This window comes from Schistocerca piceifrons, chromosome 6 (assembly GCF_021461385.2).
Source record: "Schistocerca piceifrons isolate TAMUIC-IGC-003096 chromosome 6, iqSchPice1.1, whole genome shotgun sequence".
In the NCBI taxonomy this organism is placed as follows: domain Eukaryota; kingdom Metazoa; phylum Arthropoda; class Insecta; order Orthoptera; family Acrididae; genus Schistocerca; species Schistocerca piceifrons.
In genome coordinates this window covers 136,384,646-136,404,560 of record NC_060143.1, presented here as the reverse complement: position 1 = coordinate 136,404,560, position 19,915 = coordinate 136,384,646, and positions in this window count along the sequence as shown.

Below are 19,915 nucleotides of genomic sequence, written 5' to 3'. Positions count from 1 at the left end.
TTGAAGAAGACTGTGAAGATTAATAAGACGACGACAACTGCAAAAGTGACTGCAGAACTGAATGTAGCACACATGAACCCTCTCAGGGTCACCGAGCGAGGTGGCGCAGTGGTTAACACACTGGACTGATATTCGGGAGGTTGACTGTTCAATCTCGCGTCCAGCCATCTTGATCTAGGTTTTCCGTGATTCCCTTAAATCGCTTCAAGCAAATGCTGGGATGGTTCCTTTGACAGGCCATCCTTCCCCAATCCGATGAGACCGATGACCTCGCTATATGATCTCTTCCCCCAAATCAACCCCAAACCCCCTTTCAGGATCCAAACAATACGAAGGCAACTCCAAGAGCTGCTAATTGCAGGCGAGCTGGAATTCCAAATGCACTCATCAGTGATGCAAATGCCCATGACTAGAAAACATGGTGCCGAAGCCAATAGAAGTAAGCCTTTTGGTCAGAATGGTCTTGTTTCACACCGTTTCCAACTTTTGGCCGAGTTTACTTCTGGCGTACGCTTTTCAAGACGACGGGGTAGACTGCTTGTTACCAAGAGCGAAGCACTGCGGAAGTGTGGTGGTATCTGTACAGCCATAGCACGGTATTCCATGGGCCCCATGGGTAGTCTGCAAGGCTGCACCACTGCGAAGGATTATCTGACCATTCTGGCTGATCAGGTCCATTCCAATGGTTTTTCTGTGTTCCAAGACGACATGGCCCCTGTTAACACAGCTCGTATAGTCCAGGACTGGTTTTGTAAGTAGGGGGATGAACTGAACTTGATTAGAGTTTAATATCGTCGAGTCATTGTGGTCTACCTAGAGGAGAAGAGTGCGTGATCGCTGTCCACGATCAACATCGTTACCTGAACATCCCACAATTTTGCCGGAAGAATAGTATAAGATTTCCTAGAAAACCGCACATATCCCGTATTTATCCATCAAGAGAGGACTGGAAGTTTTTTTGAATACCAACCGTTTCCTACATCATTTTAGGCATATCAGTCTTTCTTAATTTTGGAGTTTCCATTCTTTTATCCAAAGGCTGTTAGGTTAAAATTGATGCTTGTTGTAGTAGTTCTGCAGTGATCAAGGGACTTGCATGGAATAGACTAGGGCCGAAAACTACAGCAACAATAATATCTCATTATCTAATACGCATAACTGACAGTAGTAATTCATTCTTACGACTCCAAAACACTGCAGTATCGCACTGCTTCAAACGATAAGAATTCAGCTGGGTTATACATACATTTTCAACAAATTCTTTAAACCACGCTTAAGTGCATGGCAGAAGTACTTGTACCACTTATTAGGGATTCCTTCGGTCCCATTCGCGTATAGATCCCGGAAGGAATGCTCTGAATGTGTCGATGACCCTCCACCAAAGAGTATATGCTACGTCATTCCTACCTAGAAATCGTTAGTCCAGCCACAAAGTCCAGCAAGCAAAGCTCACGATATATCGGATGGCACACAGAATTGACTGGGGTTCTTCTATTTGGAAGCGAGTGAAGGGTCTCAATCAGACTCCGTCGATCCTGTGACGATCTTGGCTGAATATTTCTGGACCTACGTAAAGGGCTGGAGATCTGCAGGCTTCCACTTCATAGCTCTGGGTGCACTAAACAAAGCAACTAACGTCGAGACATTACTCGACCCGTCTGATGCGGCAATAAAAGACAGCAAACGCACGCTCATGTTTTAAATTTCGCGTTTAAAAAAAATCATTCACGCAGGAAGATCGTGCAGTCACACCATTGTTTGACAGTCGCACCGACTTTCGCATGGGGGACACAGAGATCCACATCCCTGGTGGTAGGAAAGAACTGGACAGGCGGAATCTCTATTTAGTTTTACCGACAATACTGTACGGCGTTGGTCCCTTACTAAGGTTGCATTTATCGCGAATCTCCTGCACAGCTCAAAGTCGCAAGCGACTGGAAAAAAGTTCAGGTGATTCCTGAATATAACGAGGCTAAAAGGACGGACTCGCAAAGTTACAGACCCATGTGCTTAACATTGGTATGCTGCAGGATTCATGAACATATTCTAAATTCGAATATAATAAATTTCCACGAGACAGAAAACTTCCGTCCACAAATCGTCTCAGGTTTAGAAAGCATCACTCGTGCGAAACTCAGCTTTCCCTTTTCTCGCACGATATCCTGCGAAACATGGATGAAGGGCAACAGGCAGATTACAAATTTCTAGATTTCTGGAAAGCGACTGACACGATGCCCCAGTACAGACTGCTGCGATGGTCCGAGCATACGGGTTAGGTTTCCAGATATGCGTGTGGCTCGACGTTGTCCTCGACGGTGAGTGTTCGTAAGAGACAAACGAATCATCCGAAGTGCCCCGTGGAAGTGTGGTAGGACCGCTCTTGCTCTCTGTATACGTAAATGTTCGGGTGGATGAGATGAGCAGGAATCGGCATGCTGTCTGTGTTATACGGCAAAGTACCGTCGTTCACTAACTATATGATGAGGTCCCATACTCAGAGGAGCATAGGGGAGGATGCGGGAAACCCGCACCGCCGACCAGGCAAGGTCCTAGCGGAGGTGGTTTGCCGTTGCCTTCCTCCGACCGTAATGACGATGGATGATGATGATGATGATTATGATGATGATGAAGACGACACAACAACACCCAGTCATCTCGAGGCAGGGAAAATCCCTGACCCCGTCGGGAATCGAACCCGTGACCCCGTGCACGAGAAGCGAGAACGCTACTGCAAGACCACGAGCTGCGGACACTAACTACATAGCTGAAAAAATTTCTTGTTTGTCTGATGTATGGCAGTCTGTTTGACATGTATAAAATTTAGCTCAATGCAGATGATCAGGAAAAACAGTCTCGTAACTTTCGAATACAGTATTCGTGGTGTGCTGCTTGCCAGGTCTGTTAAGCATCTGGGCGTAACGTGGCAGGACGATATTCAATAGAACGAGCACGTAACGTCGGCGGTATGGTCAAGCGGTTTATTGGGAGAGTTTTAGTAAAATGTAGACAACAAAGGAGACCGCCTTGTGCCGCTCATTCTTGAACACTGACAGGATCCACAACAGATCAGATTAAAGGAAGAGGTTGGGGTTAGGTTGTCTGGGGGAGAAGACCAGATAGCGAGGTCATCAGTCTCATCGGATTAGGGAAGGATGGGGAAGGAAGTCGGCCGTGCCTTTTCAAAGGAACTACCCCGACTTTTGCCTTGAGCGATTTAGGGAAATCACGGGAAACCTAAATCAGGATGCCCGGACGTAGGATTGAACCGTCGTCCTCCCGAATGCGAGTCCAGTGTGCTAGCCACTGCGCCACCTCCCTCAGTATTAAAGGAAGACATCGAAGCACTTCAGATAGGTTTGATCAACACACTAGTGTTACGGAGATGCTACATGAACTCGCTCCGGAATTCCTGGAGGGAAATTCACGTTCTTTTCCCGAAACACAATTTAGAAAATTTAGAGAACAATTTACTGCAGACTGCAGAACTGCTCTACTTCCACCGTAAGGACAACGAAGATAAGAGTGATCAGGTCTTGCATGGAGGCATATAGACTGTTACTGTTCCTTCGTTGCATTTGCGAGTGGAGCAGGAAAGGAAAGGGCCAGTTGTGGTACAAAGTATATTGTTGGGTTACGAACCTCTACCTAAAAGTTCCTATCACATCTATGTGGAGGGCTGACTACAGGCTACAATCGGTATGCGTAACTTATGGCTAGTCCAATAGTTTGGACTGGTAGTTATTTTTGGTTTCTCGCATAAAGATCTAATTTGTGTATCAGTGCTCTGCACCTGGCAATTTTATACTGTTGTCCACACTGTATCGGGTCCCACGAATCTGTCAACAGACTATAACTTCTATTCGGACGCATTTGGGGTAGGTCGTTTAATAGCTGGTGTTGACTAAGTACCTATTACAGACACACAATTCAGTAGCAGTTCTTTGTTCCTTTTACGCTTTGTTAAATTAAATTTTGTTGCAAACGGTGCGTTTCGTCTGTAGCGATTTATAGTATCTTGTGCCATCACCATCCTAGTATTTAGTTATTTACTTATTTATGTAAGTGAGGAACAACTATGTATTAATTGAAATGGATGTTACCACCGCCTAGAACGAAGAGAGGAAGGAAGGAAGAAACATTATGTTTGACATCCCGTCGACATCGAGGTCATTAGGGATGGAGCACAAGCTCGGATTGTGTCAAGGATGGGGGAGGAAATCCGCCATGTTCTTTCTAAGGAACCATTCCGCCATTTTCCTGGAGCAATTTAGAGATATCACGGACAATGTAAATCTGGATGGCCGGACACGGGTTTGAACCGTTATCCTTCCGAATGCGGGACTAGTGTGCGCCAGCTCTCTCTGTGCTACCGCCTAGACAAGAGCCACGAATAGCAAATATGGCCACATTTTAGTTCAAAAGGTTCTTGAACGGTACTTCATTAACTTTAATATGAACCTCATCGCATGTCACAATCTGACGCCATTAATGCTCTTTCATGGAAAAAACCTATCTTCTCCTTCTAGTTCTCCATCGTACGTAATCGCGTTGCTAGAGAAAATAACTTCACATATTTCACTGGTGTGTCGCTCTCAAATTTGATATCAAACGTTATTCTCCATAGTAGTACCGTTCATCAACTTCACCTTTGCCTTGATTATCCTTAATTCTTACACATGCAATGCTGAGCCTACAACTTATCTTAGAAAATAGGTCACAGGCAGACAAACTTTCGTTTATGATATTTGCAAATTTAGAGAGAGCTTTCGACAATGTTGACTGGAGTACACTCTTCGAAATTCTGAAGGTATCAACTGTAAAGTACAGGGAGCGAAAGTTGTTTTACAACTTATACGGAAACCAGATGACAATTATAATAGTCGAAGGGCGTGAGAGGGAAGCAGTGATTGAGACGGGAGTAAGACAGGATATTAGCCTATGCCCGATGTTATTCAGTTCACTGAACAAGCAGTACAGGGAACCAAAAAGTAATTTCTACAGGGAATTTAAGGCCAGAGAGATGAAATAAAAACTTTGAGGTTTTCGGATGACACTGTAGTTCTCTCAGAGGCCAAAGGACTCAAAGAGCAGATGGACGGAACTGACGGCATCTTGAAGTCAACAAAAGCAAAACAAGGATAATGGAATCTAGTCAAATCAGGTGGTGCTGAGGGAGTTATATAAAGAACGAAACACGAAAAACAGTAGATGAGCTTTGCAATTCAACAAGCCATGAGAATTATATCATCTGCTAACATTAGCTCTGATATTTCATGCCATTACCCTTTTTTATTATTTTGTTTCACTTCCTAAAATGCCTATTCGACGTACAAGTTACATCCAATGACCTCACAAAAATTCTGTACATAAATCCGAAACACCATTTAAACATACAGATTCGGACACATTTGAAGAAGAACCGATTTTTCTTATTTTCTGTTGACGTCTGTTTGTAAATGCAGTAAATTGGTTCCTCGTACTACTGAACTGCCTATCTAGTCATTCTGTGTTAAACGCACTTACTTTCACTTCTCACGTAATGAGTCTTCCGTGATAACCCCAGCAACCTGATGACATTTCACACAGATATGTGTGTGTGTGTGTGTGTGTGTGTGTGTGTGTGTGTGTGTGTGTGTACGCGCGCGCGCGCGCACGGGCTTTTGCTTTTGTGTTTCTTTGTTGGTTTTATACGTAGCTATTTGGCTACATGGCTACATCGTCCATGGCAGTACCTCGTTCGAAATTCTGTGTTGCAGGATGCCTATCTGATAGTCAGGATCGCATCCACTTCGGTTCGAAGTGTTCACAGGAAAAATACGGATTGTGACTTCCAGAGAACACGGCAAGTGCAAAAACCCGATTTCCCATCCATGAAGTTGTCTCAGTGGAAGAGGAGTCAAAATAAGCGCACAAAGTCTCGCCTTATCCGTATATATTCGATCGTTTCTGAGAAAAAGACTGTCAAAATTTTCGAGGTACTGTAAGTGCCTCTTGTCGAATCTATAGTTCAACCGAAGTGTTGGTACACTGACTAGCGTCGGCGCTTCACAACTTCGCGCCCGGTGTTCGAAACCCGATTATTATTTTCATTTTTCTGTCCATGTCCGCAGAAGGTTACGACACTGATGTTTTCCAGTGTATATTTAAAAAAATGGTTCAAATGGCTCTGAGCACTATAGGACTTAACTTCTGAGGTCATCAGTCCCCTAGAACTTAGAACTACTTAAACCTAACTAACCTAAGAACATCACGCACATCCATGCCCGAGGCAGAATTCGAATCTGCGACCGTAGCGGTCGCGCGGTTCCAGACAGTAGCGCCTAGATCCGCTCGGCCACTTCAGCCGGTATATATTTAAAAAAACGTTGTCCTTAAGTTTTCTACTAATTATATGTCTGGTGAATAAATTTTTAAAAAACGCAATAAAGGACTGGAAAAATTGTTTGAATACTTTTCGGTGAAATCCCTGTAATAGGATTGATTCATAATCAACTACAAGTGCCAATTTCCGGAAAAGTGACCCGTCATGCATGGTTTGCAGCGAAATTATTGCCAACTCGTGAAATCTTCAGCAATATTAAGGACGTCCCTTTCTAGAGGGAGATTCGTACGAAGGAATGTCACTGTGGCAAACGCCATCACGCAATCCATGTGGTATTTCGAATCTCTATATTTAGAATGACTCTACGGCCAAGGGAGTGCACCAAACCTTCAAAAATGGTTCAAATGGCTCTGAGCACTATGGGACTTAACATCTGAGGTCATCAGTCCTCTAGAACTTAGAACTACTTAAACCTAACTAATCTAAGGACGTCACACACATCCATGTCCGAGGCAGGATTCGAACCTGCGACCGTAGCGATCGCGCGGTTCCAGACTGTAGTGCCTAGAACCGCTCGGCCACCCCGGTCGGCACCAAACCTTCCTGATGAATAAATATATGAATAACATATAATAATTAAAAATTGATATAAGAATGACGTATAAGAATACGAGAATTTGAAAAGATTGTGAAGACTGAAAATACCATACACATGCTTATTACATAATAAATGTATGACACTTATTGTGAAACCCAGCTGTAATTTTACAATTAATGTAACGCTCTTGTATCCCCTAACTTGATGAGAAACATACGTGTAGCAAACTGCTACGAACATGGGTAGATAAACGAAAAAATAAAATACATAAAAACAAAAATCAGCTTTCGAAAGCGGAACGCAAAAGTGAGACGCCCCGACGCTAGCAGTTGTGCTAGCAGCGCACTGAGTTTGTCGCGCACCAAAAGACATCTGTAGTACGTCGAAAACTTTGCGGTAGTTTTCTCAGAAACTGTTGAGCATCTAGAGACAACGTGTTCGTTTATAGTGGCTCCTCTTCCACTGTGCGCAGTTTCTGCGAAATCGGGTTGTAGCAATTGCCGTGTTCTCCTCGATAGGCAGTTAAGGACTTCGTATTTGGAATATTCGAGATGTATCCTTTCTAAAGTAACAGCCGAAAATCCTAAGAACAAGCTTGCCGAGAATATTCGGAAAAGTCTCCCACAGAGAGAACTCTGACCCTTTGGTTGGTTAAACATGTGTCGACACACACGTTTACTACGGACCACATTAAGTTTCATATTGTAAGCAGACAACGTTGTACTGGAAGAAGTAAAGCTGTGAGGACCGGGCGTGAGTCGTGCTTCGGTAGCTCAGATGGTAGAGCACTTGCCCGCGAAAGGCAAAGGTCCCGAGTTCGAGTCTCGGTCGGGCACACAGTTTTAATCTGCCAGGAAGTTTCATATCAGCGCACACTCCGCTGCAGAGTGAAAATCTCATTCTGGAGACAACGTTCTAGAAATTTCCGCTTGCATTCGCATGGTAACATGATACTTCAATGTACACAGTAAACACATATAATGCTGTATTTAAGTTCCGTGTAATTTATTATTGGCAGAACATTTTTGTAGTAATAATAATTATTTTATAATAAATTTTCTATCACTGTTTGGTAGCGGGTGAAAAGAGACAACGTCAGACAAAATTTCAAAATACTGTGTAAATATTTTTTTGGAGTTATGGCATGTTTTTTACGAGACACAGGAAAAAGGACACAGGAAAAGTCCAAACTTCGGAGAAACGCGTAAGTGCACATACAACATTGAAAATAATTTCGGTAAAATCTAATACTATGAAAAATTTTGGTAGAACCTGTCTAGACTTATAGTTCTGAAATCTTAATACGTATTAGAAACTGGAAGTGGCTTTTGACCATTGTAACTGAAATATTTCAGCCACAATCCACATTTGATTAATCCATTCATGGGATACAGGCACTAACGTCAGGTCACTGAAAAATTCTATTCTTTCATTTTGCGAAATAGGGTAATACATTTTACTGGACTTCTCTCGGGGAAGTAGAAACTTATTAGCTTAGAAAAATCCTAAATGGAAAGGAAATTATCTATTTTAGTTCTCAGAATGGGCACGGTTATCAGAGGCAACTGTGGATACGAGCTGTTCAGAACTGGTTGGTCCCTACACTGGTCGCATCTGTGAACAGTATCTGCCCCTGTGGACCGCCAAGGAAAGATGCAGTCGCTGCCCCTGTTCCCTTCATACCGTGGATTTTTTACACTTTGTTAAAATTTTCGTTGTGAGCAGTACGGTACTTTCATTTCTGAATTATGCTGTAACAGTAAAGCAAAATTACCTGAATTCCTATTATCTCTTTTCCGCAATGCTGTTCGTGTTTGACAACGCGCGGCAAGTGGAGTGATTTACCCCATGTGAAGAACTAATTCAGATTCTTACGACAGTTTCATAAAATCAACTGTAGGGAAAGAAATGAAATGATTAAACTCTGCTGATGGTAATTTACTAGGGAAAGTTTCCTACTTAAGTAAATTCTGGTGTTAGTAAGGTCCGACAAGGAACAGTTAGGAAGAAACTTGTGTTATTTCATCTTTTACGGTAGCCAATTACAATGTTTGTGGAGGACTTTGTCGTCGTGAATGTGAAGGAATCTTTTCCAGAGTATAACCATTCCTACTAAAGGAGCGTGTTAGAACATTCGGTAATGGTCTTACATTAAAGAGCTTCTACGACGATAGTCTTTGAGACAAGACACCTTAGGGAGAAAAGCATTAGTCTCTTTGTAGCTCGACAAGTAGTGAGCTGACTGGATACACAGAAAAAATGAGGTGCGTACATTGCTGTTGCGGAAAACTGGACGTAAAGTTATAAACTATTTTTTTGCGCATACGATCGTAGCGTTTTAATAAACACAACAGATACACATTACAGACTTCAGTTATCAATAATAAATTCTCCTTCATTATTTACAACAGCGAACCAACGCTGGGGTAATTTCGATTCCGCGACTGTTGAAATCATGTGGTTTTAATGCGAAAATCTTGTCCAGCCATTTTCGGAGTGCCTTTTCATCAGGAGAGGAAGTTCCTTGAATGTTGTTCTATAGAGAGAGGAAATCGTGAAAAAGTGAGGGCGCAAGATCAGCCGAGTAAGGTGTATGTGGAATGACTTTCCAACCAAACCCCTGTATAGTGTTTTCCATCAGTCTAGCAGAATGCAGGCGGTCGTTACCATGGAGCAGCATCACATCACTCAGTGTTCCTGGTCGTTGTTTTTGGACTGCGCCTGCAACACGTCTCCGTTGCTGACAATAAATGACGGAAATAATGGTTACACCTCAGGGAAGCAATTCGTAACACATCACACTGTCGCTGTTACACCAGATGCGTAACACGTGGATGTACGCACGTCTTTGTACTGGAAGTTGCTGCTTTTTTCGGGCTCAACTATTGATTTCTTTTCCTTATGTTAGAATAAAGACACCATTTCTCGTCACCAGTAACGATAGAGGATAGGAATGTTCGGTGTCGTTCACAAGCCATTTGATGACGAGCAAACAGAGGTGCAAATATGGTTCACACTCTGATTTTTGTGATTTTGGCTTACTGCATGCCGTACCCATACACCCAATTTTCGAACCTTCCCCATGGCATGAGAATGTCAGACGATGATGGAATGACAACAGTTCATCCAGTTTCAGTTATCGAGTACAGAGACGTGGATCGTTGTGGAATAATGCGTTTAAACGATCTTCATTAAACCCCGAAGGTCTTCCTGAACGCGGAGAGTCACTAGTGACAAAATAATCCTCCTTAAAACGAGAAAACTATTTTCTTGCTGTGCTCTATCCAATGGCATTATCCCCATATATGGTCTAAATGTTTCTCTCAACCTCTGCTGCTGTAGTCCCTCTGTTGAACTCAAACAAAAGAATATGTCGGCAATGAACCGATTTCTCCACTTGTCACTCCATTTTCTAGCGTTCACAGCTCCACTCACCACCTCTGAATGACAAAATGACAATATTCTTCTTCTTTTGCATGTGAGTTAGTCCCACAGTTCTCAGAGTCGGCATGGTTACAATCGGATTAGGCATGGTTAATTTGAAGGGGTGGCCGGATGCCCTTCCTGCCGACACCCCGTACCCCCTGGGACAGAATCAGTGTATCCCAGCTGTCTGTGTCTACTGTAAATCAGGAAATAGTGCGAACGTTATTGGAAATGTCTGCGATTCGTGGAACTGAGGCGGAACGTGGGTACCAGCTCAGTGGGATGTGGAAAACCGCCTAAAAACCACATCCAGGCTGGTCGGCACACAGGCCCTCGTCGTTAATCCGCTGGGCGGATTCGATCTGTGGCCGGCGCGCCTTCCCGAGTTCAGGAAGCAGCGCATTAGTGCTCTCGGCTAACCTGCTGGGTGAATGACAAAATGACAATGAGTTAACTCAAATAGCAACAGTGGAATACAAATAAAAAAATGATAATCAATAAATAAACCCATGGAAACCGGAATGTCAACATGCAAAACAAAAGGGCTACGAACTTATGCTTTAGCTTAATATTTTATCAGTATATTCCACTTTTTCTTGCATCCGCGCAGTCTTTTCTTTCTGACAGAACATATCTCTTGTACGGCTGATGAATCCACTAAGCCGGCTGGAGTGGCCATGCGGTTCTAGGCGCTACAGTCTGGAACCGAGCGACCGCTACGGTCGCAGGTTCGAATCCTGCCTCAGGCATGGAAGTGTGTGATGTCCTTAGGTTAGTTAGGTTTAATTAGTTCTGAGTTCTAGGCGACTGATGATGCATAGTGCACAGAGCCATTTAACCATTTGAATCCACTAAGACAAATTGTCTTTGCAAAGAACAGAAAAAGTATTAAAAAACTCAGCAAAGTGCGAAATCTGCAAACTTTTTGTGAGGTAGTTTTCGGTCAGTTTGAGGTTTAGTGGACTGTTCGTGTACAGCCCTTGTCAGGGTTTTGCACCACCACCAGCAGCGGCGGCAGCAGCAGCAGGGCGGCGCCGTGTGGCGGCCGCTCGTTGGCGGGAACACATTGGCGCGCAGGTGTGCGCGCGGTGGCCGTGCGGGGGCGCCCCGGCGCCAGGCGTGCCAACATAAACAACGGGCGGGCGCGCTGCCGCCGACCAATCGATCTGCAGGCCGAGGCGTGCGACACCTGCGGCCGTCCGGTGCGCGCTCTCACGCGCACACACACACACACACACATAGCGACAGTGGTGGTAGACGCAGACCGCTCGTACACTGGTTCTTAACAAACTGGGCTAGATGACAGCGACGGTAAACGTCTAGCCCACGTATTTTTAATGTGTTTTTGGATGATTCGTGGCAGTTTACAACCGTAAGATAAAATAGAAAAATCGTCCAAATAAGAGGAAACCATTGCACATTAGAGCTGCCAGACGGTGGTCTAAAATAAATAGATGCAAATAATTTTTTTGTGTCATCAGTCATTCCACTAGTTTGAAGCTCTGCTCCTTCTTTTCCTACATTTTGCTTATCTTATCATATGTACAGTAATGCTACATCTGTCATAGTTTATAGTTTGTTTTGCATTCTCTACCATTTTTTTTTCTCCTTACTATTCCTTCCAGTACCCAGATACTGCAGTGGAGGCCACACTCTCTTTATTTCGTACTTTAACTTTGCACAATTTGATACATCTACTCGTTCCTGAGAAAAAGGTTTTTAAACACTCAGACAGACAGACAAGCTGGCAACAAAGTTTTCATCGAATGAGGTACGGAACTCTAAAAATTAATTATGTCTTTGTTCTTGAGCTGATAAATATAACTTTATGTCTAAAACTGGTACGTCTTCAGTACAGCACTTAATCGAAGCGAAGTATGTTAAAAATAAACATTAAGCTTTCTGGTCCATTTTCAACGTAAAAATGTGAAACAGCTAAGTCAATGCAATAAAAATACAGCCATCTGTGTCACAAGTTTTGATACTCGCAAACTCACTCACTAAAACCTATAGGGCACTTCCCCTTGACGTAGATTCTGAAATTTGACAAGAAGTAAGGTTTTATAGTACAAATAAAGGGAAAAATCGAAAAATTGTTAATTTATAAATATATCACGCAAAAATACTTCTTTTATGTAATTTGTTATCAACTACAAACTTGAAATTAAAACATTGTCGAAAATCTTCCAGTCGCTGGGATGATATCTTGCCAGTGTTGGTTGGTTGGTTGATCTGAGGGAGGGGACCAAGCAGTGAGGTCATCGGTCTCGTCGGATTAAGGAAGGAAGTTGGCCACGCCCTTTCAAAGGAACTATCCGCATTTGCCTGAAGCGATTTAGGGATATCACGGAAAACCTAAATCAGAATGGCCGGACGCGGATTTGAAACGTCGTCCTCTCGAATGCGAGTCCAGTGTGCTAACAACTGCGCCACCTCGCTCGGTTTGCCACTGTCGATAACAGGAAAAAATCGTCGATTCCCGGAATTGATGAACTGTCTATATACGTAGTTAATTTTGTACAGAACACCCATAATTCACATGCCGCAGTACCGCAGCGCAACACTTGAGTTGCTAAAAAAATGGCACAACCCTTTGATAGAATGTAATGTCAGGGGTAATACGTTGTCGGTGGCAGTGAATATGTTGCAGCTATCAAGCCAACGCAGAGGTTGAAGAAGTAATTTGGACCGGCACAGCGCAACTGTAAAATTTCCGGTGCTGCTCATTACGAGTTACTCGTACTACATTCCATTTTATCAACTTCGCCATTTTATTTCAACTCAACTAGCTGCGTGCAACGGCACGTTTTCGCGGGGATTTCAGTTTGTACCAAAAACGCACAGATACACCTGCAAGAAAAGGAAAAAAAGAGAGAGCGATATGCAAATTTATTTTTCCAAGGTGATAATTAAAACCACCCCTTGCAGATTTTGAAGAACGTTTTTAGTTCCATATCAATATTTGGTACCATTAGTCCTCTTTTGTTGAAATAAACTTTCTGTCCAATTTGCTAATCTGCTTCTGGTAATCTCCTTCGCCCATCTCGTATTGTTTCCTTCCACTACTGTAGCCCACTTAATACTACATCATCCCAAAATAAAAAGCCTGCCAGTAGAGCAGCTTCACCGTCAGAGGTATCAGAACGATACGACTAGCACATTCGCGGACCAATTTACTCAAATTCATACATTTACCCTTTTCCATCATCCGTGGCCATGAAAGTTTGTAGTCTAATCACGCAGTCACCCTGTGTATATGGGACAACAGATCTTAATGTAAGACTGAAAATCCGCAGGTTCGAATCCTGCCTCGGGCATGGATGTGTTTGCTGTCCTTAGCTTAGTTAGGTTTAAGTGGTTGTAAGTCCAAGGGACTGATGACCTCAGATGTTAAGTTCCGTAGTGCTTAGAGCAATTTGAACCATTTTTTTGTAAATCCGCTTTACTAAGACTACAATACTATATATGCCTAAAAAGAAAATAGCTGGAATTGACAATGAATTTATATGAAGATGTAGAAATGTAATTATGGATCAAATTTGACTTGAACTTCCCTTCTTCGTCACCCCTCTCCCATTCCATAACCCCCACCCCCTCCTCCCGCCTTGTCACCCTCTACCGACTGAGCTATCCAAGCCCTCGCATCGGAAATGTTGACAGGCAAAGCGATATAGATCAGTCAAAGACGTTTCACTTTCAGCATAAAAAATTAAATTCAAAACGATAGTTTTCGGATTCACATGTTTTTTCACTACACAGTTGTTCTCAAATGATTACAGGGAGACTGTTGGGTAAAAATATTTGATTCTTTCGCTTTCTAAGTCTCGAAAAGCAGCAAGTTATACACTGTATTCAAGACCGAAACGACATATATTAGATGATGCGTGGATGTCATAAGGGAACACGCAGGAACGAAGAGTGTAACATACATTATCTGGTCAGAAGTATCCGGAGAATTAGTTTACACTGATATGGGATACGTCCACCATTCGCATTTATGATGGCTTGAACTCTACTGGAGGTACTTTCAGTAAGGTGTGTGACTGGCCACCCACACTTCCTCGACAGCCGGAACCAGAAAAGGATTTAATGCAGTACGTCGGGGTCTGGAGCGACGTTCACGTTCTAACTCATCTCAGACGTGTTCATTGGGTCCAGATCGTAACTATAGGCAGGCCAGTCCATTTCAGGAGTGTTATTGTCCATAAACTATTGCCTCACAAATGTTGCGTTATGACAAGATGTATTGTCAATCATCGTTGCTGAAGTATTTCCCAACAGTATGCAGTACTCGATGCTGTAAAATGTGTTCGTTTTGTTCTGCATTTAGCCGTCTCTTATATGCCTATAGGGGACCACAGACTAACTACAAAAAACACCCCCATAACGTAACAGAACTTCCAACATATTTCATAGTTGGCGCTAGATTTGTTGGTAAGTAACGTCCTCAAGCCATTCACCAAACCCAAATCCTTCCACCGGAGCGTTGCAGGGTACAGAGTAATTCATCCCTCCAGTCATTCACTGTCAATGACGTTGCCCTTTACAGCACCTCAAGCGTCGCTTAGTATTGTCTGCAGAGATGTGTGGCGTAAAAGGAGCTGCCTGACAACTGTAACCCATTCTTTTTAACAACATACGTTCAGTAATTGTGCCAGCCCTTTTTGCTAGTAGCAGTTTCGAACTCATAAGTGATTACTTCCGATGATTTTATGCACTGTTTTTGCAACCACCCTCCCTGATGCTCGACGATCTCTGTCCGTCGGGACATGGCGGCTGTTCCTTCGCGTTTCCGCTTCAGTCACCAACAGTCGACTTGGAAAGTTAGAACGGTTGAAATGTCACTGATGTATTTGTTACTCAAGTGGCATCTAATTACTAGTCCACTTCGGAGCCACTGAGTTCTCGTGACAGACCCGTTCTTTGCTGATTAACATAACGCTCCCAGTCTCTATTTGTACTGGAAGATCCGTGTCTCGTGACGTCTAGTAGTCAATACCAGATTGCGTACAGGTGTGTAGATAATTTTGGTAAGACAGTGCATGGAGAAGTCTTGAAGACTCCTTTATCCAGAAATGGATCTCAAATGAGTAGATAGTAATGATGATGATGATGATGATGATGAAGATGATGATGGTCACGACAATGACAGTTGCCGGAAAGTTTGCATAGTCAACCTTGCACTTTCTACTGCAAAGCTGACAGGTTCTTTCATAGACTGCTTATCAGGGTGTCAGTGATGAAGAAACATTCACTCGCTCCCGAAGCTGAGTGTATTCTGGACCTGAGTAGTGTGACGCCCTGAGTGACAGAAGCAGCAGCCTCTGCCAGTCGCCAGGCAGCCCGGCGAACAGCTGCTCCTGACGGCTGGGGCGCTGGTTCTACGTTGCAGCCAACTGACTTGTTCCAAAGCTGAAACAGTTTTTCGGAAAAAGTTTCACTTTTACCATAAAAAATTGAAAACCACAGATTTTGGATTCGCATGTTTTTTCAATACGCAGTTGTTCTCAAACGATTGCAGGGAAACTGATTGTTAAAAATATTTGATTTCTTCGTATTTTAAAGTCTCGCAACACAGCCTCTTGATGAGATGGTTATCTTTTCGCTGTTGGTCATATTTATTACGACACTTTAAACGTCAGTAACTCACTCGACTTTGTTCGAAGAATTTTCAGTGACGTGTGAGTGCAAATTGCGATTACTAATCCGAGGGAAGCAGAAGTACACAGTCTGAAATTGTCATTTATGCAATTTACGTCCACCAACCGTCTGTAGAAGCACCAGTTGATCAAAAGTCAGTATAAATTTGAAAACTTAATAAACCACGGAATAATGTAGATAGAGCGGTAAAAATTAACACACATGCTTGGAATGACATGGGGTTTTATTAGAACAAAAAAAGTTCACAAAATGTCCGACAAATGGCGCTGGAGAGTAAAACGTCAGTGACTGCGCATGACAATCGTGTATAAAAGGAGCAGTAATGAGAGAGAGAATCAGATGCGCCAGCAGTCGCAGCATGTTGACGTTACCTGAAAAGGCGCTTTTAGTGAAGCTGTATTATCAGAATGGGGAATGTGCGAGTTCAGCGTTATGATCCTATCGCCATAGGAAGGGGATTCGAACGGGTAAACGTCCGTTGACAAATGCAGTTGTGGCGAGAATGATTTCGAAGTTCGACGGGTGAGAGGTACGCCGATATGTTACAGAATCGCATCATCTCCAGCCTGGCTGATAAACACTTGCTAGAACGTACGATGTTTATGCAGGATGGCGCTCCACCCCATGTTGCTAGACGCGTGAAAGATCTCTTGCGCACGTCGTTTGGTGATGATCGTGTGGTCAGCCACCACTTTCGTCATGCTTGGCCTCCCAGGTCCCCAGACCTCAGTCCGTGCGATTATTGGCTTTGGGGTTACCTGAAGTCGCAAGTGTATCGTGATCGACCGACATCTCTCGGGATGCTGAAAAGACAACATCCGACGCCAATGCCTCACCTTAACTCCGGACATGCTTTACAGTGCTGTTCACAACATTATTCCTCGACTACAGCTATTGTTGAATGATGATGGACATATTGAGCATTTCCTGTAAAGAACATCATCTTTGCTGTGTCTTACTTTGTTATGCTAATTATTGCTATTCTGATCAGATGAAGCGCCATTGCGGACGTTTTTTGAACTTTTGTATTTTTTTTTGGTTCTAATAAAACCCCATGTCATTCCAAGCATGTGTGTCAATTTGTACCTCTCTCTCTACATTATTCCGTGATTTATTCAGTTTTCAAATTTATATTGGCTTTTTGATCACACGGTATTTCGAAATCTTATGTAGTAATATGCAGAGGAAATTCTGAATCTCATTCATGAACATCGTCTCACGTCTCTACGATCTTTGTAAGGCTTAAATCTCTCTTTCACCAGTGGGGATTCGTTCACCAGCCTTCTATATAATTTGAAAGTGTCAAACCAAACAATATGTAAATACGTTGGGGAGGGTGCAAGCCGAGTGCACTGCGCCGAACGCGTCCTACCCGTTGTCGGTACATGAAAGGAAAAGTCACTCCGTACAGAGATGTGTGTCCAAGGAGTTCTGCCATTCAACGCTAGATGGCAATGGCATCGTTTTCACAGCGGCGTTTGACTAATACGTCGATCATGAAATCTGCACGAAATATTTATAATTTAGATTCATACAGCTTCTTTATAAATCAGTTTATCTATTATTAAAAATCGTATCAAAATTCCTACAGTATTCCCTGAGATTAGCGTGAACATAGAAAAAGAAGCGAGCAGAGGACTTCAATTTATGTAGAGAAATAGACATCCGAAAAGGGACTTCTCGCTGCTACTGTTGTACTAGAAGATCTTTGGCATAAGTGTTTAATAAAGTACATACCTTCTTAAAATTTCTAGACTTTTTTAAGCTTAATCACTTTCGTTTCCGTGTTCATGGGCAGTAAGTTGCCAACTGTCCCATTTTTTGTAATTTCTTTGTGACCATTACTTTTCGCATCCCTTGACTCACATAATGAATACATCGCTTTTATGAAATTCACAGTTCTTGATCTTACTGGCGAACCACCTTAATGAATTCTAGAGTCTTTCTACCAAGGAGCTGTAAATATCAGGTACCAGAAAGCATATTCATGAAAAGTGTTCTTTGAAGGAGTACGGCGCTCTAAACTTGTGCGGGAATCACCAGTTGCCAGAAACAGAAAGGTGGTTGTCAACCTGGTTGCCGCTAATATATAGTCTTTTGTATTGGTATTTGTCTCACGAATTCGCAGACAAATAACTTCCACGATTTATTCAAACTTGGGTATCAACATTATGATAGAAATGCATATCCATCGTCATTCCACGACTTAATGTTTCGGAAGCAGTTCACTTACCAGTAAACGAAGACGTCCACAAAACCTGATTTCTCTTTTCCTTGCTAACTTTTCTTCTTATCGAATGCAAAAGCAAGAGACCCCCACTTACTTCCAGTATATCACTTCTGTCCATTTCGCTGCCGTACTGTGGCCAGTGTAAACAGTTTTAGCCCAGGAATGTATTGCCACAGACATTGCCGAGAAACAGTAGCCGGCAATGTTGCCAAACATGTAGCTGCAGTTCTTATGCCCGGCATAGTTGCCATGCTAAATGGTTGCGCTATATTGCTGCCAATATGTAATTACTGTAACCCATATAGCCGGCCGAAGTGGCCGAGCGGTTCTAGGCGCTACAGTCTGGAACCGCGCGACCGCTACGGTCGCAGATTCGAATCCTGCCTCGGGCATGGACGTGTGTGATGTCCTTAGGTTAGTTAGGTTTATGTAGTTCTAAGTTCTAGGGGACTGATGAGCTCAGCAGTTAAGTCCCGTAGTTCTCAGAGCCATTTGATCCATTTTGTAACCCATATAACCCTATCTTTTAATCGCGAGGGCAGGTGACATAAGATCATTAGTCGTTGCTTGGGCTGTATTATTATAATTTTGATGGCTCGGGCGCAACAGAAGTTACTGCTTTATCCGACACTTTTATTCATTTATCGTGCCATTGTCACGTGTGCGTGTCACGACTGTTGCTAAATGTTGTTTCGTTCTGCATCAGCTTTCGCATTTGTTGGTATATTTATTGCGTTCTCAAACGTGTAGAATGATGTTGTTGTTATAATCGCCAGCCCGAGGACTAATTTGATGCCACTGTCCACATCAGTTCATTCTTTGCAAGTCTCTACGTCGTTGCATAAGTAGTGAAACCAACATAGACTTGAAACTCCTTACTGCATTCTGGTCCTAATGCGCTTCTACAGTTTTTATTCTCCACATTTGCCTTAATTAATAAATTACTTTGACAAATTCTGACTTGAATTAATGAAACTTTGGATTTCTTTTGTAATATCTTCCAGCTAGATTGACTGGGAGACAAATTTATTCCAATAAACTTGGATACATAATCATATTTTTCACTCAACAGATAGCGTAATGATGAAGTGAAGGGCATCCGTAAATGAGTTCTGGGTGTCGGTCCTTACAAAATCGCTGAGAATCAACATGTGGAGAAGGTTATCTATGTACTGACTTGATGGTATTGGTGTAGATTAACCCCAATATTACTTGTGAGCCCACACTCCATCAGCAAGGGCACATTAATGTGATTTACAAATACAGAAACAAGAAAAGGACATTCAGACTGTGAACATAGGAATAATTGGACGGCACCATAAATCTGCTTCACAGGCCCGCAAGGAACAAAGCTGGGATATACGTGGGAGGGACAAATTCTCGCTTGTAGTTACTGCCTTATAGTTCTTTGCCAATGTTTTCTGTAAGTGTCTGAGAGACTTGCGAGAGCAGATGTCGGAAGCACTTACGCAGAGCTGGGACATCACTCTCCACAAGAGTTTTCTCTCGTATTTCTGTGCTTGAGGGGAGAACTAGTAATTGAAGAGCTTCGGGATACAGCCGCACTTTTAATACGTTAATTCGCGAACATAAAAGACCGTGATCGTATTGAATAAGATAGAGGATTAGGCTGCGCGATGATTTTGGAGTGCGTAAGGAATCCATGGTAAAGCTTGTG